A 27,398-nucleotide genomic window follows, 5' to 3' on the forward strand; every position below is an offset into this window, starting at 1 on the left:
GGTGCAGCTTCCAGCCAGTGGAGAGCTGTGCTGGGCTGATCAGCTTCTAAGTGCACTCATGCAGCAACTAGGAAGTGGAAAGAGGTCGGGAAAAAGGGGCAGCAGCATAGACACAGCTTCTAGCTGCCAGGCCCTGGCTCAGTTCTGTACAGGCTGGGATGATCTGCTCCACAGCTGGAGAGCAGGGGGTGTGGAGAAATGCTGGCAGCATGAGTGCAATTTCCAGGTGCCTGGTCCTGGAGCAGGTGCAGGCATAGCCCTCTACCTAGTCTAAGGCACTGCTGGACTGGAGATGATATGTTCCAGCATGTATTCTGTGTGCATCTCACCTTCCCATGAAAGGAAAGGAAGTTTTGAAGAAATGGAGACCTACATTCAATCAGCTTTTACAGACATTTCTGAAAATTTTTTGAAAAAAGACACACTAGGGTGAAATGAGGAAGTTTTATGACTTTTACTTCAATTACATGAATATGTTTAAATTATACTGAGTTGGTCCATTTAAAGTGCACTTTATTTTAAAATTCATACTACTGGAAGTGCAGTATGATTGCTAAACTGTTGGAGTTTGTTGGAAGAGATTGCCCATTAATTTTTGTACCAAGGTCATGTCAAGTACCTCTGTTTGCAGACCTCTGTTTGCAGTACTTTCTTCAAAACCCCATTCTAATTTGCCCCTTTTATGACACCGGTGACATACTAATATTGAGAGAGGCCCTGCTAGTAGGATGAAGATAAAAGGGTAGTCTTGCATTTTTAAATTTGTGCTGAATTCTGTATATATTTAATTCATTTAAATAGCATAAACTGTCATTTACAATGCCATAGATGTGTGATAATATACTGAAATAAATCATGCTCTTACGTGTTTGTAGTTTATCAGCTGGATTTTGCCAGCAAGCTACTTGGGTGGCCAAAAGGAACTTCTTGTGTGGTCTGGAACTTCTGTAGATCCCATTGGGTAGCATGGTGCCTACTCCCTTCCAGACCCACCTAGGGGTGTAGTTTACTTTAAGGGATTTGAGTGTTCCTGTACTATTTAATGAAAACTGTAGTAAGAGCTGAATCTGGGGAAAGTTCTGCAAGGAAGCTGTACTGAGAATCAGAAAGACAAAGCAGCTTTAGGGATTTGTTCTTAAACACAAACAACATTTTTCTTCAGTATTGCAAAGAATGAGACTTCCTGTGTACTATTTAAATCACCATTATATAATTAAGAGGCAAGGTACGGATGAGGCCATCGACTTCTCTTAAGTGGCAGAAATACATTGGTCACTATGCATGAATGGATCATAGGAACACAAGAAAGCAGGGCTGGACATCCCAAGAGGAGGAATCTGCTTGATACAGTTGAGTTCTTCCCACAGACTCCAGCCTTAACGTAGCCTTTGTATCCTATGCACCTCTATGACAGTGCTGGATCTGCTGAAAATAGATTATAGTTTCTGCCCTGAGGAGCTTTTACTCTCAATGAGACAAACTACAAACAAAGGTAAGAGACAACAGTGGTGGTGGGGAACATGGGACTTCTTTATATTATATTTACGTACTTGGCTTATTGAATCTGGTGTAATTCTTGAAAGTAAGATTGGGGACGATTGCTGAATTAGATCAGTTAAATGAATGCAATATATTTGAAGCATTTAAAATGGAATAAATGTGAGGGTAGAAGCAACACCAGCAATTGTACTTCAGCAATTGTTAGTTCCCAATATATTTTTAACCAGTATTTTGAAGATGTTTCAGGATTATTTTAATCCATCCAATTGGTAGTCTGGAGCAGCAGGGCTTGTGCTTTAGTGCTGTCTTCATGCTTGGTCAAGCCTGAAAGCCCTAAGATTATCTGTTCTTCAGTGTGGAAGTACAGTTCAATATAGCCGCCAGACAGCAACCTTAATATCTGAGACAGAATGACTAGATGAGGAAATAAACTCTCTCTCCTCCCCAGTATCACTGAAGTTTTATTATATACCTTCCTGCCTTTCAAAGCTCAGCTCAGTGGGGAGATGCTTTTTACTAATTTTATGTGGTTGGCGATTTATTAAGAAGCATCTGAAAAGACCTGGTGTAACAGGATTCACACCTGAGGGCTGCCTCAATGCCCCCTGTCTGTCTTCTCCTGTCCAGCTCCCACTTCAGCCTCCAAGGCTTTCGCCTTATTTCCTCATCTGCCACACCTTGATGTTAAAACATAATGTGGAAAGGCTGCCCTTGAAGACTGCTGAGCCTATGATGTTTGCTCCTTCTCTCTTTTCCTCCTATGTGCTTGTTTTGGGGCCCAACTTGCCTTAAAGACTATATTCATGGCCAGCTCCTGCTCCTACAGCCATGCCCATGCCTTGCAAGTATTACTCAGTCACCAGTTATTCCTTTGTATAGGCTTTGGCCTTCCTAGCCTTAGCCTACAGCAGAAGTGAGCCAGACCCAGCCCACCAGCCCATTCTATCTAGCCCTCAGAGCCTCTAAAAATGTTAGAAAATTAATTTTTATCTGCCCCTGGCTACCTGTCAAAGATGACAGGCAGCAAGCGGCAGCAGGACCCAGTGGGAGCCTGTGGCTGAGTAGCAAGGCTGTCCCAGCTCCACGCTGCCCCAGCTCCCGAGCCCCATCCCACCCTTAGCCCCCAACTGGAAGCCTCTGTGGCTTCTGGCCTTGTGACCCTAGAGCATTTCCCTTCCCTCCCTCCGTTTGAGTGAAAAGTAAGGTATTGGACAGAGGGAGGGGGGAAAAACTGTTGTGAACAGTCCAGAAGCTGGGAGCCCTGTGGTGCTTCCCGGGCCAGGCTAGAGCCAGAGCGGAAAGTGGCAGGTGGGGTGTGCGGGGGGTGGAGGGAAGCGGCTGCAGTGTGGGGCTTCATTGAGTGATAGGGGCTGCAGAGAGCTGTGCGGCAGTGGGGGGGCCTTTGGGGACTGGCAGGGGCTGCAGGGAGCAGCGTGGTGAGTGGCGGGGGCCACAGGAAGCAGCGCTGGAAGTGGCAGTACAGCAAGCAGTGGGGGCCATGGGGAGCAATGCAGGAAGTAGTGGCAGCTGAGGGAAGTGGTGGAGGCTATGGCAAGCAGTGGGGGCTGTAGGGAGCAGGAAGCAGCAGGGGCCATGGGGAGTGGAAGGAGCCACAGGGAGCAGCATGGCAAGTGGTGGGGGCTGCAGGAGCCACAGGGAGAGGTGCAGCAAATGGCAGGGGCTGTGGTGAGTGGTGGGGGCCACAGGAGTGGAGGGAGCCTTGGGGAGCAGTGCAGTGAGTGGCAGGAGCCATGGGGAACAGCGGGGGCCATGGGGAGTGGTGCAGGAATTGGTAAGGGCCTTGGGGAATGGTGTGGCGAGTGGTGGTGGCCACAGGGAGTGGTGGGCAAGCATGTGGGAGGGAATGCATGGGAACAGCGGTGGCGGGCAGGAGCACAGAACCTGTGCAGGTGCCCGGAGACTGCAGGGAACCAGGGTGGGGCAGCAGGAGCGTGGAGTCTGGGTGTGGGGTCTGCCTGGCTCATATGCAATCTGCTAGAGCCACATGTGATGGAGCCAGCAGCCCGGCCCCATCTCTCTCTCCCACCTGACCCTCCATAACCCCACAGCCCCCACCCCAACCACATACCCTATACCCACCCACCATAACTACACTGTACCACACACACACACTTCCCAACCACACCCTACCACATACACCCCCTTACTGCTCACACACAACATACAGTGGGACTGTATTTTGAGCTATTATGCCAGGGGTGGGCAAAATACAGCCTGGGGGCTGTATCCGGCCCACCAGGCCATTCTGTCTGGCCCGTGAGGCACCTAAAAAGTTAAAAAAATTAATATTTATTTGGGCAGTAGGACCTTGGGGAAGCCAGCAGGACCCTGTCCCTGTCCCACCCCCAGCCCCCTGTTACCCTCATCCCTCTCACACAGAAGCCTATGCTTGCTTGCACTGCTTCCTGCATGTCTGCTTCAGCACCAAGGGGCCCCTGGGCTGTGCATTGCTGGACCACAGGCATATGGGGCCTGTGCCGGTACACCGGGGCCAGGAGGGTGTGTGTGTGTGTGTGTGTGTGTGTGTGTGCATGCAGTGAGGGAGGGGGAGAGACAGAGAGAGCAATGAGGGAATGGGGGGAGAGGGAGAGAAGGAGGGAGGGAGAGTGTGTATGTAGTGAGGGAGGCACAGAGTGTGTGTGTGTGTGTCTATGTGCAATGCAGGAGGAAGGGAGAGTATGTGTGTGTGTGTGTGTGTGTGTTCATAGGGTGAGTCCCACACAGCCATCCCACCATACACATCCCTCCTTGCACTGCCATCCACATCCCTCCTTGCACTGCCATACACGCAGATCCCCACACTCCCTTACATACCCCAGCCACCCTCCCCCCATACACAGCTCTCTACAAACCCTATACCCACCCACTCCCCACATATCGACACACGCACACCCACATGCTCCCTCACCCCACACCCACATCCCATACACCCATCCACCCCCCACAAAACCCCCACCACACACCAACAGCCCCCCCACAAACCTATACCCACCCTCTATGACCCCCCCACCCCTCCACAGTATATAAGAGTAAGACTTCATTTTAAGTTATTGTGCAACCACCGCTAGATACATGACACAAACATGTAAATCGGGACAAAAATATTTTTTGAAATCAAATTAATGAATGCTGTAGATGTTCAATTTTTAGATTAAAATTTGGTATTTTTCTGGTTCTGAGATGTCAAAACCTCTTGCTGAAAGGAGTATGTGCCCGCCTCTGCTTGATTATGTGTTCCCACACCACCTTTGCTCGGGCAGTTGATCTAGTTTGCCAGGGACCTACGTGTGGACCCCAGAGGGTACCTCGGCTGTTGTTAGGGAAACCTCTAACTCGCCTGTCATGACTTTGAATGGATCCTCAGTGGAGGGGGTCCCCTTCAAGGAAGCCTCCAGGGCCATTACACTCCTCGGCGGGTGCTCACGGGGCTCCAACCTCCCCTACACCCCAGCCAAGTGCCACCCCTTGAGAGGGGCCTCCAAGCCTATTTTCACGGCTAGCCCCTGCTGGTTTTCTCCCCAGATCTTCGTATAGCCCCTCGGCAGTGATCCCCCTGAGTCCTGACCGAGCTCCGGTGGGAGGGCTGGGAGGCCCTTGGGTTTCAGGCTTGACTTCCCCAGTGCCCTTAGCCCTCAGTGCCTACTGGCAGTGGCCCCGTGCACCCTCATAGATTCATAGATTCATAGATGTTAGGGTCGGAAGGGACCTCAATAGATCATTGAGTCCAACCCCCTGCATAAGCAGGAAAGAGTGCTGGGTCTAGATGACCCCAGCTAGATGCTCATCTAACCTCCTCTTGAAGACCCCCAGGGTAGGGGAGAGCACCACCTCCCTTGGGAGCCCGTTCCAGACCTTGGCCACTCGAACTGTGAAGAAGTTCTTCCTAATGTCCAATCTAAATCTGCTCTCTGCTAGCTTGTGGCTGTTATTTCTTGTAACCCCCGGGGGCGCCTTGGTGAATAAATACTCACCAATTCCCTTCTGTGCCCCCGTGATGAACTTATAGGCGGCCACAAGGTCACCTCTCAACCTTCTCTTGCGGAGGCTGAAAAGATCCAATTTCTCTAGTCTCTCCTCGTAGGGCTTGGTCTGCAGGCCCTTAACCATACAAGTGGCCCTTCTCTGGACCCTCTCCAGGTTATCCGCATCCTTCTTGAAGTGCGGCACCCAGAATTGCATGCAGTACTCCAACTGCGGTCTGACCAGCGCCCGATAGAGGGGAAGTATCACCTCCTTGGACCTACTCGTCATGCATCTGCTGATGCACGATAAAGTGCCATTGGCTTTTCTGATGGCTTCGTCACACTGCCGACTCATGTTCATCTTGGAGTCCACTAGGACTCCAAGATCCCTTTCCTCTTCCGTGCCACCCAGCAGGTCATTCCCTAGGCTGTAGGTGTGCTGGACATTTTTCCTCCCTAGGTGCAGCACTTTGCATTTCTCCTTGTTGAACTGCATCCTGTTGTTTTCTGCCCACTTGTCCAACCTATCCAGGTCTGCCTGCAGCTGTTCCCTGCCCTCCGGCGTGTCCACTTCTCCCCATAGCTTTGTGTCATCTGCAAACTTGGACAGAGTACATTTGACTCCCTCGTCCAAGTCACTGATGAAGACATTAAAGAGTATTGGTCCCAGGACCGAGCCCTGCGGGACCCCACTGCCCACACCCTTCCAGGTCGAAACCGACCCATCCACCACGACTCTCTGGGTGCGACCCTCCAGCCAATTCGCCACCCACCGGACTGTGTAGTCATCCAAGTCACAGCCTCTTAACTTGTTCACCAGTATGGGGTGGGATACTGTATCTAAGGCCTTCCTGAAGTCTAAGTATACGACATCCACCCCTCCTCCTGTGTCCAGGCGTTTCATAACCTTGTCATAAAAAGAAACTAGACTGGTCAGGCACGATCTGCCTGCCACGAACCCGTGCTGGTTTCCCCTCAGCATAATTTGTCCTGCTGGGCTCTCACAAATGTGATCCTTCATAATTTTTTCAAAGACTTTGCCAAGGATGGAGATGAGACTGACTGGCCTATAGTTGCCCAGGTCCTCCTTCCTCCCCTTTTTGAAAATGGGGACCACGTTGGCCCTTTTCCAGTCCTCCGGGACTTGGCCCGTGCGCCACGAGCATTCAAATATTCCCGCCAGTGGCTCTGCAATGATGTCGGCCAGTGCCTTCAGCACCCTTGGATGGAGCTCATCCGGGTCTGCCGACTTAAAGGCATCCAGTTCTTCCAAGTGACTCTGCACCGTCTCAGGGTCTACGCATGGAAGTCTGGCACCTTGCTGCTGCCTTTCTACAACCCCAGTGAGAGACTTGTCGTGCCCCTCGCTTAGGAACACTGAGGCAAAGAACTCGTTGAGGAGTTCAGCCTTGTCCCCTCTGTCCGTCACCAATTGTTTCTGCCCATTTAGCCAGGGGTCCTATTCCTCCCTGGGCCTTCCTTTTACTCTCTATATATCTAAAAAACAATTTCTTGTTGTCTTTTACTTGGGTTGCCATCCTCAGCTCCATGGTAGCTTTGGCCCGTCTAACTGCCTCCCTACAAGCACGAGCAGAGGAGGTATATTCATCTTTGGTGATCTCTCCCTGTTTCCACTTTTTATGTGCTCCCCTTTTGTCCCTTAGGCTGCCCTGGATTTCTCTGGTCAGCCAGGGAAGCCTCCTGGCCCCTTTCCCTCTTTTGCCTCGCTCAGGAATCGTCTTGCATTGTGCCCAAAGGATCATTTCCTTAAGGCACAGCCACCCTTCTTGGGCTTCCATTTCTTCAAATCTCCTACTCTGCAGTGTGTCCTTGACTAATCGCCTGACTTCATTGAAATCAGCTTTCCTAAAGTCTAGCACTTTCACCCTACTAGTTACCTTACCCACTCGACGTCTTATAGTGTATTCTATTATTAGGTGATCATTGTCCCCCAGATGGCTACCAATCTGGAGGTCCGCTACCATGTCATCCCCCGTTGCCAATACCAGATCCAGTATGGCATTCCCCCTAGTGGGACCGTGTACCTCCTGTGTCAGGTGGAGGTCCTGTACACAGGTTAGAAACCTGTGTGAGCGGTGGGACTTTGCTGTCTGTGTCTCTCAGCAGATGTCCGGGTAGTTTAGGTCCCCCATGACTACCGCCTCTTTAGCTTTTATGGTCTCCGAGGGTTGCCTCAGGAGTCCCGAATCTCTTTCTTCCCCTTGATGTGGGGGTCTGTAGCAGACCCCTACCACCAAATCCCTTTCTCCTTGCCCCCTATGTAGCCTAACCCACAATCCTTCTACTTCCTCATCCTTGGATTCCGTCTTGATGAGGGTTGATGATTCCGTCTTGATGAGGGTTGATGGATTCCGTCTTGGTGAGGGTTGATGATCTACCTTTAACAAAAGGGACTATGGCACTTGCCTTGATCCTCAACCCCTCTTCCCAGAACCACTCGACCTGACGCGAAGTGAACAAACCCACCACCGTGACTGCCGGTAAGGCATAACCGCAAGGAGAGAAGGGAAGAAGGACCAGCAGGAGAATAGAGTACCCGTCCCCATGGGAACTCAGTGCACCTCTAGTGCCTCAATGTCCCTAGGCCAGGGTAACTCCGAGTCGGGGCCCGTGCTCTCACCCCAACTGAGGCTCTTCTCTGTCTCTCTCCAAACTCTGCTTCTACTCGGGGTTGTAGACCCCATCGCCTGAGGTCAGAGGTCTCAAGCCAGCTCTTCCAGGGGTTGCTGTGGGTCCCCCTGCTGGCTCCCTCAATCCCCACCAGACTTCTCCAGTTCAGGGTTCCCCGCTGCTCCCGCCACAGCTATCACAGCTGGCGTTCCTGCCTGTTTCCCCTCTGGCGTCTTTGATCCCCGCTGTGCCTCGGCTCAGGGATCTCCCACTGCTCCCACTGCTCTCGCTGCTCCCACTGCTGCAGCAGCCACCACTACCACCTCTGCTGGCCTCTTCGCTGGCATCTCCGGTCCCTGCCGGTCTTCCCCAGATCAGGGATCCCCTTCCGCTTCTCTTGCCGCCACTGCCCTTGCCACTGCTGCAGCTGTCTCCGCTGCCACAGGCAGCCAGCCGCTGCGGCTGCACGCCTCCTGCCTGGAGGTCCCTTGCTGGTTCTCTGGTCCTCAGCGGCCCTCCAGCTCCTTTAGGGCTGCTCTTTATCTCCGCCGGGTGGTGTCTCCTCCTGACGTTACCCAGTCCCAGCTGGATATAAGCGCGGCTAATGAACCATGTGGGAGGTTTCCCGGTGCCTGCTTCCTTGCTTCTCCCGGCCCCTACAAGAGGTATGTTGGGGCTTTCTTTTCTTTCTATTTTGAACTGGGGTTTGCCTGTAACCCCGGCTTCTCCCTCTCTTGGTCCTGTGTCCCTGGGACAGAGTATTTCCGGGGGCAAAGGGAGGGACTTCTAGTGGCAAAAGTCGGAGGCAAGGGGGCAGGACTTCTGGCCCCAAGATGGCAACCAGGGGTTGGGGCACCTGTCAAGAGGCAGGGCTACCCATGCGGCCCTCAACAATTTGGCAAAACTTGGTTAGTGGCCCTCTGCCCAAAATAATTGCCTGCCCATGTATTATGCAGTCACTTCTAGATATGCTTCATAAACGCACAAATCAGTACAAAAATATTTAAAAATAAAATTAAAATAAATTATAGGAGATGATTTATTTTTTTTATATATTATTTGGTTTTTTTTCTGGTTTCAAGATTGCAGCACTGTTCCTCTCAAAAGGAGTACTTCCAGGGCAAGGGAAGGGATTTACAGTGGCAAAAGTCAGGGGTTGGGGGCAAGACTTTCGGTCCTAATATAGTGACTGGGGGCAGGGCAGCTGTCAAGGGGCGGGGCTACCCATGCAGGCCTAGACAGCTTCCCAAAACTTGGTAAGCATCCCTCCGTCTGAAATAATTGCCCGCCCCGGCCTACAGGTTACTTTGGCTGTGGACTGGTAGCCTAGGCCCACTGGCTCAGGCCTTCTTTTCAGGCCTGTCCTCTCGACAGCCTCTGGCTACCCTTGTTGCCCCGTCTGGGCTCAGGCTGCCCCTGTTGCCTCCTCTGAGCTCAGTCCCTGGCCTTCTTGGCTTTAGTCTGCCTGTGTCTTGCACCCCTGCCCCTGGCAGGGCTCAATAGTGTGTTGGTCAGGCACCCCTCTGGCCTTTTTTCCTCCCCTCTCATCCACACCCAGTCTGCTGGTCTAAGCTAGAACAAAAGAGCAAACAAGTGCTTTACATTCAAAGTCCTCTCTCTGGGTAGTGTCATTTTCCCTGGGCACTGCTTCCTGCCCTAAGCTTGCCTGTGGGAGCTGCTCTCCCTGCAGCCTGCAGAGCCTGACTGCCCCGTCTGACTCAGGGACTAGTTTTATGTGCTCAGAGACCCACCCCTTTTCAATCACATGCCTTCCCCTCCAGCCATGCACAGGGTTCATTTGCTCTAAGAGTCAGCCTGCAATCCTTCTGCTCTGTTCTCATAAAGCAACCTTGGCTTCCTGGTGTGACTTCCCTCTGCCTGGACTGCCTGCTCCAATCCCTGATCCTGTCCCAAATGTCTTTTTCAGTCTTCCTCTCTTGGATGCCATCTGCCTGGACTGCTTTGGCACATGCTCTGGGTGCACTGATTGAATCCTTTCCCCCCCTCCCTTGTGTCCAAGTAACAGGGTTTGGGTGTCCTGTTACATCTAGTATGCTGAACAGAATTGCTGGGAGGATAAAGAGACATTCATCTCTAATTTGCTGGCATGTACCCAGCCCAGACAGCCAGACTGTGAAAGTCATTGCCATCTGACAAACAATGACCTATGTGACCTGAACTAATAATGTGTCCTGGTTTCTTATGAACAAGTTTCTGCATAACACCCACAGGTGAGAAAGTGCTATTATTCCTAGTTTACAGATGGAGAAATTTAGGCTAACTAAATTGCACAAGTCCAATGGCATAACTGGGATAGACTCAAGGGCTGATTCTCTATCCAGCACACTCTTCTCTTGAGTAATTTATATACTATGAACCCACCATCCAACAGGCCACCTCTTCCGGATAAACACACAGGAGATGCAGCTAACCTAGTCCTTGCAATAATTAAGTGATCTGGTAGCTTGCTATTTCTTTCTCCAGATTATAGATGAAGCTGAGCTCTGTATTTTTGTAACTTTGTGCTTGTGACTTTGGAATGTCTAAGCAGTGGAAAAGGGGAATAAACTATGAAGAAATGAGTGCAATACTAACAAGTACTCGCCTGGGTCACACTGCTATAAAATAACATGATGAGGGTTTCTTAAAAGGCAGCATTTACATGCAGTGATGAAATCTTGTTGTTTCTGGCTTTTAAGTCTTTTGGTTACTGAATTTGCCATATATGTAGAAAAGGCATGTTGATAACCTGCCTGAAGTTCTTTGATTCCAAAGTGAGAAAAAATGCCTTGATAGAAAGGAGTGTGTATTCAAATTTGTAAATATGCAAGTTGCATTTCATACCAGATGGGTTATTATGGAAAGTTATGAATGAAAAGTTAATAATATGTTTTCTATTGCTGTAAAGATAAAAGAATCATGCTGCAGTTAAATTTATCTTTGCTTTGATAGTGTTATCTGTACAGTGCTTGTAGAAGAATAATGACAAAATCCAGAGGCTGAAAGATTATTGATCTTCAGTGGAACATCTGCCTATTTTTGAGAATGACAGCCACTTAATGTGAACAAAAACTAAATTAGTTCATTGCCTTACAGTGGTGCCAATAGTTACAGATTGGAAGATCTCTACATATGTCTACTAAGGCTACTTTTATTTCTGGAAAGATTGGGAATGTCATTTCATGTTATAGAATATAAGTGCTCCATTTTCAAGACTTCCATTATCAAGTACTGTATCAGTACCTCTCAGGTGGATCCTCTGGACAGTTTTATGATTGTCTTTTTAGCACAGGCACTGCTGAAATTTAGTCCTAGCTTAATAGAGTGCTTTCTGTAAAGCCTGGTGCTATAAGACTTGATGAATCTTTACAGTGCTTGTGTCCTAGAAGGGCTTTATCATCAATGAGCAGAAAATCATGACACCTGTTAAGATCTAACACTAAATTTTTTTGTGGTCAGAATGATCTGCCCTACTGTATTAACACAAGGTGTGCCATCATAGGAAGAGAAAGAGGATTGATTTATAGGGATGGGGAAATAATATTTTGGAAAGACATAGCAGAAAGTGAAAAAGGAAAATCAAAAAAAGGAAAAAACTGAGAACTGTGGAGGGAAATCTTCAAAAATAAATAGCTTGATATTATGGCTTTCACTGGGAATGTCCCTAAATGGAGAACTTAGAAATATATAATTAGGAAAAGGCCTTAGAAAGCAAAGGATAGTAGCCAAAGAAAATCACTAAGAATTTTCATTGAAAAAGGATTATACAATTTAGGATTTTTCTAATTTTAACAAGGGGGAATAAACTAAGAACTTTAGTACATATACCTATCTTTCATAAAGAACAGCTAAACCATGTTCTGAAAGATGGATTATTTCATTTTAGCATGCTTGTGCAACTTTAATTGTAAAGGTGAAGAAATACTTACACCTTTGCAAATGAGAGCAAAATTAAGCTCAGTTTCATGGGATGATTTTGTTATGACTAAAATTAAGTGTAATCATCAACGCTCTGATTACATCATTGAGGGATGAATTCATGTTAACTTAATAGCATTGGGTTAAACAAGTACTAATGAGTAAAACTGCTAGAATGGAACTCTTTCCCCACCCACTCCCCACCCGCGCCTCTGCAAGCAGCAAGGGAGTGTTAGATATTGGCAGATCCCTAATGTTATATAGAACATGGTGCTATAATGACAAACGGCTATATCTTGTGCATTCAAGGAATGCAGAATTAAAACATATTATAATTTGAGAAAGTTTTAGATGTTCTGTAATGTTATGGGTACAATTTAATAAAGTAGAAGAAATGTCATTGTAATGGTGGAATCTTTTAAGTTGGATTCAGTGCTGTCATGCTGTTTCATTTTCCTTTCTCTCGTCTAATACATTATAAAACTTTTTTTAAAAGAGTTGTGTATTAAATAAAAAAATATATGAAATAAAAACCCTGTCATGAAGATTTTGATGTGACATTTATGGATGAAATATTTTTGTTTTGCTTTAGAAACAAGAACGTGACAATTGTGCTGAAGGGTAGTAACCACATCAAAACATCGTGCAAGATGAGGGGAATGTTGTTTAGAGGTCCTATGAATTAGACCTATGAATTAGGATACCAAGTTTCTTGTCATAATGTTGCAGCTAATAGTGGATGTATCATCCAAATCCTCCAAGAGCATAGTAGGAAAAACAAGCATGCATGCATACTTGGTCCCTTTGTAAAGTGCCACACACATTTGTAGATATAAATAGATACTAACATAGGGATTGCATCATGAGATTGGAACAGTGATCCATTTAAGTCAGGGCTCTGACTCCCACAGTGGCTGGTACCATTCTTCAGAGGAAGGCATAAGTAGCTTATAGGAGGGCAATTGTGCATAAACATGTCCAGAGAAGAAGTTTTTTTCCCTGCTCCTCTCAGTATGAACTAAAATATGAATATTCAGTTTTTTACAGTTTTATTCTCTCCACCCATCCTTGCTAAAGAATCTCTGGATGTTCTCACCCATATGCATGCCCAGTCTTTCAGAAAATCTTAAGCCTTAATGCGATCTTGTAGATAACTGTGCATTGCACTAAAAAAAGTCTACTTTTCACTTTAAAATGTGCTCCTTTTATAATTATATTTGCTATGCCTTTGTTCTTGTATTACAAGAAAGAATAAGTAGGAATACCTGATACACCATTCATTGCTCCTTATCTTTTTATTATATTGCCTCTTATGTGTCTCCTGTCAAGTGTTGATTTTCTCAGTCTTTTCAATATCTCTTAATAAGTTTTTTCCCCCTCATGATTCAAATAATTGTCGCCACCGATGCCTGAACGGTTTCTACTTTTTCAATACCCTTTTTGAGACAAGGTGAGGAGAATTGCATATAGTATTTCAGAGGGGGGCTTACCATTGCATTAGCTAATAGCATACTATTTTCAATATTGTTTCCATTTACTACCTGTGCATTTTGACTTCATCAGCATTTTTACCACCTTGCACTCTTTCTAGTGCTTTCATTCATGGAGATGCTCAGATCTCCTTTCAGATGCATTTAATTTAGAACAAATTAAGGTGAATAGATTTTTAATTATCACTTCCAGTGTGTATTAACTTGCATTTGTGAATGCAGAGTTTCATTTGCCATTGTAGTATTCTGTCGCCTAGTTTGGTTACATTTTTGTGAATTTCCACTTGGATTGACCCAGATGTTGTGGAAGATCAATACTTTTTCACTGTTGTTGTTGGTTTGTTTTTTTAAATTATTCTAGTGCTTTTCTTTGTTTATTTAGCTTCTTGTGCATGTGTGGTTCATGTACTTGAGAGCCTTTTGGCCATCTGTACCCACTCACACTTTGTGCCCTCATGCCCCCAGTCTGAGAGGTAAATCAACTCCAGTCATCACTGAGTTCCTCCTTATTTCCCATATTCATATCCCTAAAAATGTTCTATCTTGTCATTTGCTTTGTAAGCAAATGCGGAAGGTGAGGGAAGCTTGACTTTGAATTTTCTACTTGACAAATCAACAAGACTGCTTTTGATCTGGGTAAATAAGATCCTTCCAGGCCTGAACAGGCATCATCTAAAAATGTTCTAGTGAACTGCTTCCAGCTACCAGCCTCTAAAAGCTATCTTTGGTTGTGCCTACTGCCAAGTCCTCATTTATCAAAATGTTACAAGAGAGCACTGTGCTAGGGCTGTGCGAAACAGCACCATTCCATTTCGACTTCCGTTTTGACATATCAGTGGGACAGTGTTTCATTTCAAGTTTCATTTCATTTCAAAACAGCTGCTCCATTTCCTTTCTTCGAAACTGTGTCACTGTTTCAAAATTTTGCCCATAGGTTATAATGGGGAAGCACAAAACTGCCCATAACGTTGTCATTTCATGTTTGATTTTGATGAAACATTCAGGGATACTAGCCCCTCCTAAGGCCATGAAACATGCCAAACTTTAAGGAGATAGGTGGAGGAGTTTCTGAGAAACTGCACCTCAGAGTCTTGAAAGCAAAACTCGTGTCACTTTTGTGCTAAGCCACAGTGGAGTGAAAACTGCAGGCATGGTAGCCTCTGCTGAGTCCACAAATCCTGCCAAGTTTCAAGGAGATAGGTGCATAGGTGCAGGGGTTTCTGGGAAACTGCACCTCATGCTGCTGACAAGCAAAACTTGTGACATGGGTGACACCGTGTGTGTGTTAAGGCACACCTTCACTGGTGCTGGGGCCTCTGCATGACACGGTAGCGTGCCCCAATGAAGTCTCCTCCTCCCCTACAGTCTCAGGCTGATCCACCACTTTAAATGACAACAGGTAATAAAACAACTTAGTGAGCACTAGCACAGTAGTACCAGCAGCATCTCAGGCAGGCAAACTGTCACAGAGTCTTTCTTTCCTCTCCTGTATGAGCTTCTTCTCCAGCAGCTGCCAGAGAACTCTCCCTGCCAGCCTCAGCCCTGGGGCTTACATGTGCCCAGGGCCCTGAGTCCTTCTGCTCAGGTGCTAGGGGTGTTGGTCTAAGGACATGGCATTGGCAGATAAGGTCCCTTCCTTTGGGTCAGTCTGATCTGATATGTTTTAGCAGACCAACTGAATAGTTACAGAAATATATCTTAGCAAGCTTTCAGGTTGAAAAACCCTTTGTCAGGCTGAGGAAGTACCTGCAGTTGGTGTGTGTGCGTGCATGTGTGTGTGTGTGTGTGTGTGTGCGCGCGCGTGTGCACTGTTCCTGGACGAAAGGAATAGTAAAGAAGCCAGAAGCTGGCATGCAATGCAGGGAAGAAATCCAGTCAGTGAAAATGGAACAGGGTGAGGGACAGGCTGGGGGGGCGGGAAGGGGGATGTAGCAGTGCAGGTAAAAGCGCAGAGGTACCTGGGGAGTCAGATCTTTGGCAGGCTGCAGTGTGCCAGAATTCCACTGTCTAATCTATATTGAGTCCATGAGTTTCTGTACCTAGGAGGCTGATGAAGTGAAGTTCATAGGCCCGGCTGTGAAAAGTGGTTTCACATGGCACCCGTGCTGCCTTTCACCCTCAGGTCACACATTGTGGCCACCAGGTGGACTGTACTGGACTACAAGGGATCAAGCCATTTCCTAATGCCCTCCTTCAGCTGCCTCACCAGTGCTTGGACGTCTGGTGACAGCAGCTTGCCCCAGCTAGGAACATTGATTCCCTGGAAGCTCTCTATTTGGCTTTGAAGTTCCCTCACTACAGGGATCACCTGGCTAAGGAGGGCATTACCAGTGCTGTGGGTCTCGGTGGCCTCGAGGAAGGGCTTGAGGACCACTCAGCTCTGTTAAGGGGGCCGCTGATCCCACTCCCCCCAAGCAAGACCATCTCATGGATGACCACCTGTTGCTCCACCAGCCTCTCGAGCATCAGGTATGTGGAGTTCCACTGAGTCTCCACATCCTGCATGATTTTGTGCTGTGGGATGTTCAGCTCTGCTTGTTTGTCCCACTGCATCTTGCCCCCCTTGATGCTCCGATGGAAGTAGTCTGCCACCTTCCTGCATTTGGAAATGAGCTTGCTGGTGGTGCCGGCACCGTCACCAGCAGCCCTGTCCCCTTCCTGACAACAAGGTGCAACTTGTGTACCACACAGCGGATGCCAACAAAGTTGGCATCATGGACTGCCTGCACCATATTGGCCCCATTGTCGCTAACCATGAATCTGCGGGTGAGTTCACCCTGCCCAACGAGCCACCTCTGCACCAAGTGGTTCATGACCCCCATGATCTCTGTTGCTGTGTGGGACTCATCCATCACCTCAACTTGAAGGAGAACCCACTGACAGCCTGACTGGTCACACCAGTGCCCTGTAAGGGAGAGGTAGGTGTGATCTCCACGCAGCTGCTCCAGATGTCCGAGGTGAAGTGTAAGGCCACCTGTGGACCTGCCTTGTGCAGCTCCTCCCTCAAGCACTCCCTGTATGCCTCATACAGGGAGGGTACCACCATACTGCTGAAGGTGGTGCGTGCGGGCACTTGGTAGGATGGGGCCACAAGTGCCATGAGCCACCTGAACCCTGGCCACTCAACTAAGGAGAAGGGCTGGCCATCCAGAGCAAGCATCTCCCTAATGCTTGAGTGACTTCACTCGCCTTTGGAACATGCCCCACTTTCCCTCCTCCTTTCCCCCACTGTTCCAGGGTGGCCTGCCTCTACTTTGGGGGGTTAGGGGCTTTAGAGTGAGAGGGGGACTTCCCTTTGGTGCCAGGCTGAGGAGGAGCAAGCGCAAGGGGGCGGTGCCTGTGGAGATGCATCAGCATCCCTGTGGTGCTCGTGTGTTTTGTTCCCTTGCCCCAGCTGGTTTTGGCTCAGCAATGCAGGCAGATAGCGTACCTGGGATCATCTGCTAGCTAAAAATGATCCCAGACCACACTGCCCACTCACTTCTGACGTGTGTGTACATGTGTGAATGCTTCAATTTCCCCCTCCTCAGCAGGCAGAGGCACAGCAACAGGAGCAACAGACTTAGCTGAGACACTTGCCTCCGCACCCTCTACCTCAGCTTCCTTTGAAGTGCCTTCTGGGGAAAGAGACCTGGCTCTAGGGGAAACTTGAAGGGTGCGGAGCACAAACTTAGCTGATTCCCCCTCCTTCCCCAGAATTTCCCTTGCTAGGGCACTTGGATCCAGCTCCAGCTCCAGCTCTTTCTCTGGCACTGGAAGGCTCAGCATGGGGGTGGAAGAGACTGTCATGCTGGTACTGGTGCTTGTTGTTATGGTGTGGGGTGGTTATGGCTGGTGCTCTTGGAGGGGATGCAGTCTCAGGCACAGGCATAGTTTCTAAATATATAAATGTATCTGCATTCCTATATAAATTCTATAGTGTAATATCCAATATAATTATAAAATTGAATCAATGAATATAGTAATAAAGTAAGAGTCTAGAAGAAAGCAAAAGGTATTGTGGAATCCCACTTGCTAGGCTACCAAGTGGGAAATCATTCAAATCAATGCTAGTAGTAGCCTTCATTGTCTAATGCTCCTGAGTTGCTGGAAGATAGCTCAGTAACTGTCAGACTCCAAGGCTGAAAGCAGGCTAGTTCAAACAATGCTGCCCTTTATGCTGTTTTTCCATCCCTCCCCCAGAGCACTGAGATTGGAAGCGACCTCAAGGAAGGATCACAGTCACTGGCCAGCTACACAGTAAATATGGCAGCAGTCCTTCCCCCCTCTTCTCTCTTCCTCTCCTTACTTTCTGTTTCTCTGCAGACAAGCCCAGCTTGAGCTTTGAAACTTGAAACATTTCAAAACTTTCTAAACGTTTCAACTGCCCTCATTTAATTTCAAAGCTATTCTGAAGCCCTTCATTTCATTTTGATTTTGCTGTTTCAAGCTCGAAACGAGTCGAAACAGTGCCTGAATGAAACAGCCGGTGAAATTTTGCACAGCCCTACCCAGTGCACTATTAAAGAGCAGAGACACAGGTCACCTTCTGAGGGACCTTGTAAGAGGAGGAGACAAAAATCTCTTTACATCTTTGAGAGAGACTTATGGGGAGACTGGAATGGATCTTCTGCTATGAAGGTCAATGAACTAAAGAGAAGCTTCACGTGCTCTCAGATGCTGCATCTGTGATACTGGCTTTGGGATATATGATATTGCCATGACTCATCCGGTACAAGTGTCTTCATCACCCTTAACAAAGATGCTGCCAGCATCTATTATATTGTTAATAGTACTGACCTGAACAGCAAGGTTCATGGTATCCATTTTTCCTGAGCCTTATGCTGTTGTCATTTGTGGTGAGAGTATTACTTCAATACTAATACCTTGGCCTTAGTCTTGAGTACCTCTACAACATCAGTAAAGGATGTGCTTATTCTTGTTCTGTCTTTATGCAGTGCTGTGCCTAGGTTAATTAGCTTTGCTGAGAAGTGGCTGTGCTACATTCCCATGGCTCTACTGCTTCTGGTTATGGAGTTAGTGGGTGCACCTACATAGCCTTAATTGCATGTGTGATAAACTCTGGCACAGTTTGTGCTGGAGTCAGCTGCTCCCAGGTGCATGAGTGACTGGTACCTCCTGAATCTGGGGAGGCCCCTGCAGAAGCCACCAACAGCATCAGTGTCGGCCGTGAGGGGGGGCACCGGCCCCATTGGGGGGGCATGTGCACCCCCGTATACCATCTACCAGTCTCCTATGCCCGGGCGCAACATCTACACATGTGCCACAGCAGTTTGAGCTGAGGCAGAGCAGCCCGTGGCTGGCAAGGGGCCCAGGAAGGGTCAGCCCCGGGCTCTGGGTAGCAGTCAGGTGGTGGAGGGACTGGCTGGAGCACAAGAGTGCTTAAGTGCAGGGCTAGGTAGCAGGCAGCCCCTGCAGTTTAGCGTCCTTATAGATTCATAGATGTTAGGGTCGGAAGGGACCTCAATAGATCATCGAGTCCGACCCCCTGCATAAGCAGGAAAGAGTGCTGGGTCTAGATGACCCCAGCTAGATGCTCATCCAACCTCCTCTTGAAGACCCCCAGGGTAGGGGAGAGCACCACCTCCCTTGGGAGCCCGTTCCAGACCCTGGCCACTCGAACTGTGAAGAAGTTCTTCCTAATGTCCAATCTAAATTTGCTCTCTGCTAGCTTGTGGCCATTGTTTCTTGTAACCCCCAGGGGCGCCTTGGTGAATAAATACTCACCAATTTCCTTCTGTGCCCCCGTGATGAACTTAAAGGCAGCCACAAGGTCGCCTCTCAACCTTCTCTTGCGGAGGCTGAAAAGGTCCAGTTTCTCTAGTCTCTTCTCGTAGGGCTTGGTCTGCAGGCCCTTGACCATACGAGTTGCCCTTCTCTGGACCCTCTCCAGGTTATCCGCATCCCTCTTGAAGTGTGGCGCCCAGAATTGCACGCAGTACTCCAACTGTGGTCTGACCAGCGCCCGATAGAGGGGAAGTATCACCTCCTTGGACCTATTCGTCATGCATCTGCTGATGCACGATAAAGTGCCATTGGCTTTTTTGATGGCTTCGTCACACTGCCGACTCATGTTCATCTTGGAGTCCACTAGGACTCCAAGATCCCTTTCCACCTCTGTGCCACCCAGCAGGTCATTCCCTAGGCTGTAGGTGTGCTGGACATTTTTCCTCCCTAGGTGCAGCACTTTGCATTTCTCCTTGTTGAACTGCGTCCTGTTGTTTTCTGCCCACTTGTCCAACCTATCCAGGTCTGCCTGCAGCTGTTCCCTGCCCTCCGGCGTGTCCACTTCTCCCCATAGCTTTGTGTCATCTGCAAACTTGGACAGAGTACATTTCACTCCCTCGTCCAAGTCACTGATGAAGACATTAAAGAGTATCGGTCCAAGGACCGAGCCCTGCAGGACCCCACTGCCCACACCCTTTCAGGTCGAGACCGACCCATCCACCACGACTCTCTGGGTGCGGCCCTCTAGCCAATTCGCCACCCACTGGACTGTGTAGCCATCCACGTCACAGCCTCTTAACTTGTCCACCAGTATGGGGTGGGATACCGTATCGAAGGCCTTCCTGAAGTCTAAGTATACGACATCCACCCCTCCTCCTGTGTCCAGGCATTTCATAACCTGGTCATAGTCCTTGTGTCCCAGCCAGCCCCTGTCACTGTTTATACATGTTTCAGTGTACGTAATTACTCTACTGTAGGGTAGTACCGTAGGGTAGTACTGTCTCTAACAGTAGTTACTCATGGCAGAGTTAGTTAATTTTCTGCACCCTAATACAGGCACATGTGTAGACAGTGATGTTTTACTGTGGAGCTAATTTAGCCAACTGCAGCAAAGTGATCTACATCAAAGAAAGTGTAGATGCTGGGTATGTACAGAGCTACTTTGGAACTATCTCTGCACAACCCAGCCCTTTTCTAGATATATATATAGTACCCCTATATAAAACAGCCCATGGTGACAAATGCTAAACCTAAACAATATTGGGCATCAGATGAAGAGCACAAAATTCTTCCAAACTTACTGTAGTAGCCCTCCTCTTCATTGCCAAATTATTCTGTACTTCCTGTTTTGCTATCCCAAATTGATCATAGCAAAAAATCTCTTTCAGGATCTCTTCTAGCAGACGGCTGGCACACTAGAACCTCCTGTTGAAGGGAAATACAGGGAAATCCCACAGACTTAGATATTTTGCACTCCTTGACACCAGAAACATCAGCTCTGCCAGTTAATGAAGGCCTGCTTAAGAGAGCACAATGTCAGTGGTGGATGACCAATATCTTAACCTAAATTCAAGAAAACTGGCAGCAATACAACGTGCCTTTGTTCTGGTTTTGGATATTTTTATACACAACTTGTTCCTGTCTCTCTGGTTATAACAGCTGCCTAGGAAAGAACAAGGCAGCAAGAAAAGAGCCTTTAAATCCTGGATCTGTGTGGGAGGAACAGTTACTCATCTGCTAGCCTCCAGCTCAGCATTGCCAATTACTGGGAATTGTGATCCAAGCATGATTATCTTAATTGGCATAAAGTGTCTGAGTTTGCAGAGTATGAATCCAGGGAAAAGCTTAAAATTTTGATCTCAGAAGTTGAATTGTGGCACTAGGCTCCTTGCAATTGATGTCCTCAATATAATACACTGATGCAAGATCAATAGCAACTTCTGTCACTATGAGAAAAGCCTAGCCAAAATCCAAAGAACTAGAGATGTTAGTAGAGGGCCTCCTCTTTGGACCAGTTGACCTATTCAGCAGTAAGACAAATGAGGCCCTGAACTCCTTAAAATATTCTCCAGTCATGCTCATATTCCTGTGATATTATATACTGTAGCTTTGGAGAAAACAAACCATGCTGCAAATATACTTTAGCAAATTCTACCTATCATGTATCTTAAACAATTGGCATTACTGGAGAAGAAACAGGTTTCATAGGAAGAGGGCACCTATTTGTTTATCTGTAGCAGTAATGTTTAGTGCCCATCTCAAGACTTGCTTCCTAATTTGGTTGAATTGCCTGACAGAATAATGTGAATGGATCTGCATGGCTTTTTCCCCTTGCTTGCAAACTGCATATTCCTGAGATAGTAGACTTCCGGGTTCTTGAGTTCATGAAATTGGAGTGTTACTTATAGTTCCAGAATCTCTTTCCCCTGTTCTTTCCTTCTTCAATCCCTCTTCTCATTAGAGATTAATAAAGGTCTTAAGCAGATGAAGATGTGACTGGGACTTAAGCTTCATGCTCCCTCATGTTTTCTTTTATGTCCAAGAAGGTGGATTTATTTCTGACTCTCGAGGCAATGAAAAGTTGCCTCTTCATACACAAGATATAGTCCAAGAAGCATCCAAGAAAGCTCTCTGTATGACAGTCCCATAGTGGGACTCTATGTGTTTGAAAAATCTCTATGTCCAAGAAACCTTTTTTTATGACAGAACCATGGTGGGGCCCTATATGTTTGCAAATATGTTCTGGGCAAAAGGTGTCCTAGTTCTGGGGGCACAAAGTAAGGGAGCAACCATTGTTTCATTATTCTCCACTGATAATTTAATAGAAATAAGGCTGGAAAAGACAAATTTGTCCTTTCTGCATGGGAACTGGGATGAACTTATATTATGTAAATACAGCAGGTGGTCCAGAGTCAGTATGGTTGTGAAGTGAGCTGTGGTCTGATAGAGAAGTTCCTAAAGCAGTGGTGGGGGTATCTACAAAAAGATTAGAAGGCCACAAACTGAGAAAACTGAAGAATTTTACAAATCTTCTTCCCTTTCTAGTTTCTTTCCTTCCCACAGGAAGGTTTGATCCACTTTATGAAAATACAGGTTGCAAAATATAGTGTACATAGGAATTTATTAAAACCAAATAAGTATTTTTGTGGAGCTGTGTTTCAACTTATGAATTTGCCAAAAGATGATCTCAAATAATTGTAGCATTTACATCACAAATGACAAATTATAGGATTAGTGCAAGAACCAGAAAAAAATTGTCAAAAGAAAGCTAGCAAAAACCATCAGAATCAATTTTGAATGTTTTCTTTTCTTTTTCCATTCTCATAATACATGATTTTAGAAAGCAGCTAGAGGTTTTTTAAATAGATGCAAAGTCAGCTTAAAAATAGAGATATTTAGTTAGATTTGATGAATTTGTGTTGATTTTTGCTTAGGTTCTTCTAAACAGTTGCTTAAGTTTTAAGCATTTGTTTGTTTTGAAAAACCTATTTAGTTATTTAGATAGTCTTTAACTTGTTTCATTACATGTAAATCAAAGACTGAATTGGCTATTTAGAAGCTTCTCTTCAGTGTTTTTTTCTTAATTATACTTAGTATTAGTTGGATCAACATCAGATAACTTTTTAATGATAGATCTTTTACAGGATCTTTAATAATTTATGCTGCTCATTAATTTCAGTACTAGAAATATTTTATATACCAGCAGTTTTCACAATTATTGTTGTGCTTTTGTCTGGGTATACAGTAAATTATTATTCCAAGAAGGTAAGCGGCTAATAAAACAATCTTCAGGCATCCATTTTAAGGGAAATCTGTACAATAAAGATGCTCTTGCTTCCAATACTAAGAAAGCAAAACCTAATTTTTATGCAACATACTAGGGCTGTGCAAAGTTTCGGTCCCTGATTTGATTCGGCAGACATTTGGCCTGATTCTGTGGCCAAATCTCTGAATCCAAATCGAATCAGAGGACCCTTTAATTTCTCTGAATCGAATCGAAACCCTCCAAATCCATTCGGAGAGATTCGGAAAGATTTGGAGATTTGAACATAGAGACAGTTTTAAATGTTTTTTCTACATACCTGGGTAGCAGAGCCCATGAATGCTGGGGTGCTTGAAGCATCCTACAGAAGCATTGGGGGCTCCCCAGCTCACTCGGTAGCAGACCCGGAAGTGGATCAGAAGCACTTCTGGTCCACTTCCGGGTCCTTGGGGGAGTGCATTGGGGCCCCACTGCGCTCCCCTGGCTTGGGAACTGGTGCCTCCTGGGTCTAGGGGGCACCTGGGGTCCCCCTGTGGCCGATTGCCAAACCAGGGGTTGTGGGTGGGGACCCCCTCAGTGCAGTCCCCGACACTACTTCCGGTCCACTTCTGGGTTCGCTGCCGAGCACATGGAGTTTCCTGCTGTGGTCCTGTGGGACACTCATCTGTCACAGCATCACAGTGATCACGAGCCGCATCTGCTACCTCAAGGTATGTAGAAAAAACTTTTAAAGCTGTGTCTGTGTTCGAATCACTGATTCTCCGAACCAGCATTGAATCTTCAGATTTGGATTCAGCCAAATTGAATCAGGACAGTGATCTGAATCAATTAATCGAATCACTGTCCCTGATTTGGACCAAATCCAAATCGAATAGGGCCCGCTTTGCACATCCCTACAACATACATTAGTTGGACTGTTTTTACATTATTTTAAAGTAAGATATTTACAAAAACTGATTGTGATTTGAACTGTGTCCCATGCAATGAGTGCAGATAGCAAATTGCCCAAAGCAGAAAATATGTTCTGAAAAAGAAAACTTAGGAGACAGAGAATGCCCAGAGTGCATCTTTTACAATTTCTGCTAAACACTCAGATTAAGGCATGTTTTGCATACAGAACAAGGGAAGATTATAAAATGTCTTACTATCATGGGCTCAAACTGGCAAGGGGCTTTAATGCTCTTGTTCCCCACTGACTGGAATGCTTATGATGACGTGGGACTGGGCCCAATGTGATGGCATTTGCTAGTAGTAAAACGGAAATAGTTTAGGACAACTTTGTTAATAATTAATTTGTTCTAGGGAAACCAATTGCAGCATTTCTAGAAAATGTCTGCATGCAGGTGAATTTCGTACCTTATAACTGAGAAATGCAGTATTAACTGATGCCATATAGAAATAATTATACTGGGAAATGATGACAGTGCCAAAAACTCAAATATCTTCTGAAATGAGATTAAATTGACTTTGGCATTAAAGTAAAGAATACTCCAATGACCTGTTGTCATGTCTCTGTTCTTTTGAGAAAAAGGATCTAAAATGGTAGCAGAGATTCAGGATTGGATAAAGTTAAAAAATGGACATAATTATAATGAAAATGTCAAGTAACAGAATCATATTAAAATAACTTTATTTAATAGAAACTGTTCAATATGATCACTGCAGCACTATTTCTAAGTCCTGGTACATTCCAAAAATCATGGATAGCTAACAAACAGAGATATTTCAATGTGACAGTTCTGAATAATTATTGGGCTTCAATATAGACAAAGGGAAACTGCTACTTGCTGCTACAGCATGCTGTTAACATTGTTTTTCACAAACCTGGCCAAGGACCAGATAGAAATGGTTTGACAACTGTGATAATGCCTTTACCAGAAACCTAGATTAAAAAAAACCTCTTCTCTCATTCAGTTTAGAGTCTTTGAGTCTTGGAAGTCTCTGTTTTACTTGAGCCTTCAGTTAGATGAAAAATGTGGCTACCAGTTCATTATGTAGCATTAGAAAGAAGTTTTAATGACTAATAATTTATTAAAGAAAAACTTTGGTTGAATTCCCATACTGAATACACTGATTTTTGCAGCAGCCAAGACGTTTTTAAAAATAACGATATACCTGAACTATAAAATATAGATTGATTCAAATGTAAACTTCCCTCCAAATTTAGAGCTCTGTTCAACTTTGGCTTTACTGTATTTGAATGACAGTGATGTTCATGATGTTCAGATGCAGAACCATACTTCCTTAATCTGTGAAGATGTTTAGGTCCTAGCTTTTGGACTGGGCTCATCTTTAAAGTCAAAGTCGGCCTTGAAGGAGGACTTGCTATAGTTACTGGCCAGTGACTAGAGATAGATGAATAATGCAAGGTAAAATTTAAAAAATCCCAACAACATGGATGGCTTGTCTCAGCTTGAACCATCTTATTCTTTCGCCTTTAATATTTTTTTTCCCCTAAAAGTTTGCTTTTTCACTGTGTAACTCTAGCTGGCATTGGAAACCAAGGCCTGACATTAAGTGAAAATGTCTGTTCCTTTGGAATTGCCAGATCAAGAAGCAGGAAGTGCTGTATTACGAGATAATCTGTTTTGGTGAGATTTAGACCAGTTAAAGTTTTATGGTTCAAATGGTTTGTATGAATACCCACATTCATGGCAGTTAATCTTTTTTTTTTTTTTAAGCTTTTCCAGTCAAGAAACTAGAGGGAAAAATTATTTTCTAAAACTATGTATAGCTTTCTCTAAGCCTAACCATCTCTATAAATACTTGGTCTGTTCATTATTATTAATATTTATCTGCAGTTTCTTGTACTTCATTACCACCAGTAGAGGAATACATTTTTTCCTAAGCTATAACGAGAAGGGCAAATGCTTTTTATAGAAAATAATCAGAAGTAGTAATGAAACTCTACACTTGGTATAACTTCCTGGTATGTTCTTTGATGTCTTAAGCATTTCAGTTTGTCTATTAAACTTCAAAGATAAGAAGATTCCAGCTCAAAGCTTGAAGGTTCCAAGGAGATTTGTTTCAATCATTGCAGACATATGAATGGAGGGTTTTTTTTCTCTCTGTCTCTTTTTAAAAATAACCAGAATACTTAAATGGTCTTGCTCTTTTATTTATCAGATTAGTCTTTCTACTGAATTCCTCTGGTCTGTTAGCTACCTGATAATGTCTGATATCATGTTTTAGTTTATAGAGTTTTACACGGCCCTTTGTTCTATCTACCATTTAGCTCAAGCAGTGTCAGCGTTTTTCTTAGACCTGAGGAAGAATATTTGATACCCAAAAGTTTGTTGTTTACGAAAGCTCATGAGTCTCTGAATCAGTCAGTCTCTAAGGTACCCACCTATACAGTTGGTCCAGTAAAAGATATTACCCACAAATTCTTTGTCTCTTGGAGCATGCCTGAGGCATTTGGGAATGTTTATATATATGGTGCCTAGATACTGTGATAGAAGTACAATATAAATGGTTAGAGAGCTTTTCTGTACATGATGATTCATAATGATGCGAGAGTAAGAATATGTTCACTTTCAGTTAATATACAAAATATTTAATGTTATTGGTTGAGTAAATATCAAGATGATTTCAGTGTGTTTTAAGTATTCTATTGCCTAGAGAAACAGGGAATAAAAAGTGGGGGAAAGTGGCATCATGTACAAAGTTTTGTGAAGCAGTCTTCAATGGCCTGCCTCTTTTCTCTGAGGCCATTTTATAGTGCCCATAAGTGTAGTACTTAAAGTGTTGATATCCCTCTAGTGTGCAGCTGTTTGTGATTTAAAAAAAAACAACCCTTTGTCAAGTTGATTAAAAGAGAAGTTTACATCCTGACTTCCAATTAACATCATTGCCAGAAAATTAAAGCCATCTGGACTGCCTGGTCTGACTGGAGTTCTTACATTTGAATTGCCTTATCATTCTGTACAAATTAATATTTCAGTTCCTTAATTCTCTTCACTGATAAGATTAAAACAAAGAACTGAGAGAGACAGTTCCTACATAAGAATGACTGCATCTACCAAAACAAACTCTATCAAAAGTATCCTGTTGATTGTGGATTGAAAGAAAAGATTTATTTGCATGCTTACACAAGGAGAGAGAACATAGTTCTCAGCATTAATGCTCATTGAAAACAATGCTTATTTAGGGTATTTATTCATAATAAACTAAAAATAGCATCTTGTAGGATATTAAGGATTCAACATGTTCAAACAGGAATGGAGATATATTATGTTAATTTATATCCAGTCTGAAAACCTTGAGTATCAAATGCTTGTCAGGAGCTACTCATGAATGAATTTAAGCCCAGAATTTATTCAGAGAAATGACTTGGCCTATGATTTTGGATCACAGAATAATGTTGCCATTTGAATCTGTCTTCAG

The 27,398-nt window shown here is 45.4% G+C and overlaps 1 protein-coding gene across 3 annotated transcripts in view; it reads left to right on the top strand.

Moving 5' to 3' along the window:
* Window positions 1-27,398, top strand: part of PDE4D (phosphodiesterase 4D) — a 1,195,501-nt gene that overhangs the window by 254,976 nt on the left and 913,127 nt on the right. Inside the window, exon 1 of one of the 3 annotated variants that reach the window (XM_019495890.2) lies at window positions 1,071-1,492. The exons of the other annotated variants lie outside the window; for them this stretch is intronic. The gene's annotated coding sequence lies outside the window, so the exon portion shown is untranslated. Of the gene's footprint in view, window positions 1-1,070; window positions 1,493-27,398 lie in introns of those variants that run through there. 3 annotated transcript variants of the gene reach the window in all.

Source organism: Alligator mississippiensis, chromosome 3 (assembly GCF_030867095.1).
Source record: "Alligator mississippiensis isolate rAllMis1 chromosome 3, rAllMis1, whole genome shotgun sequence".
Classification (NCBI taxonomy): Eukaryota; Metazoa; Chordata; order Crocodylia; family Alligatoridae; genus Alligator; species Alligator mississippiensis.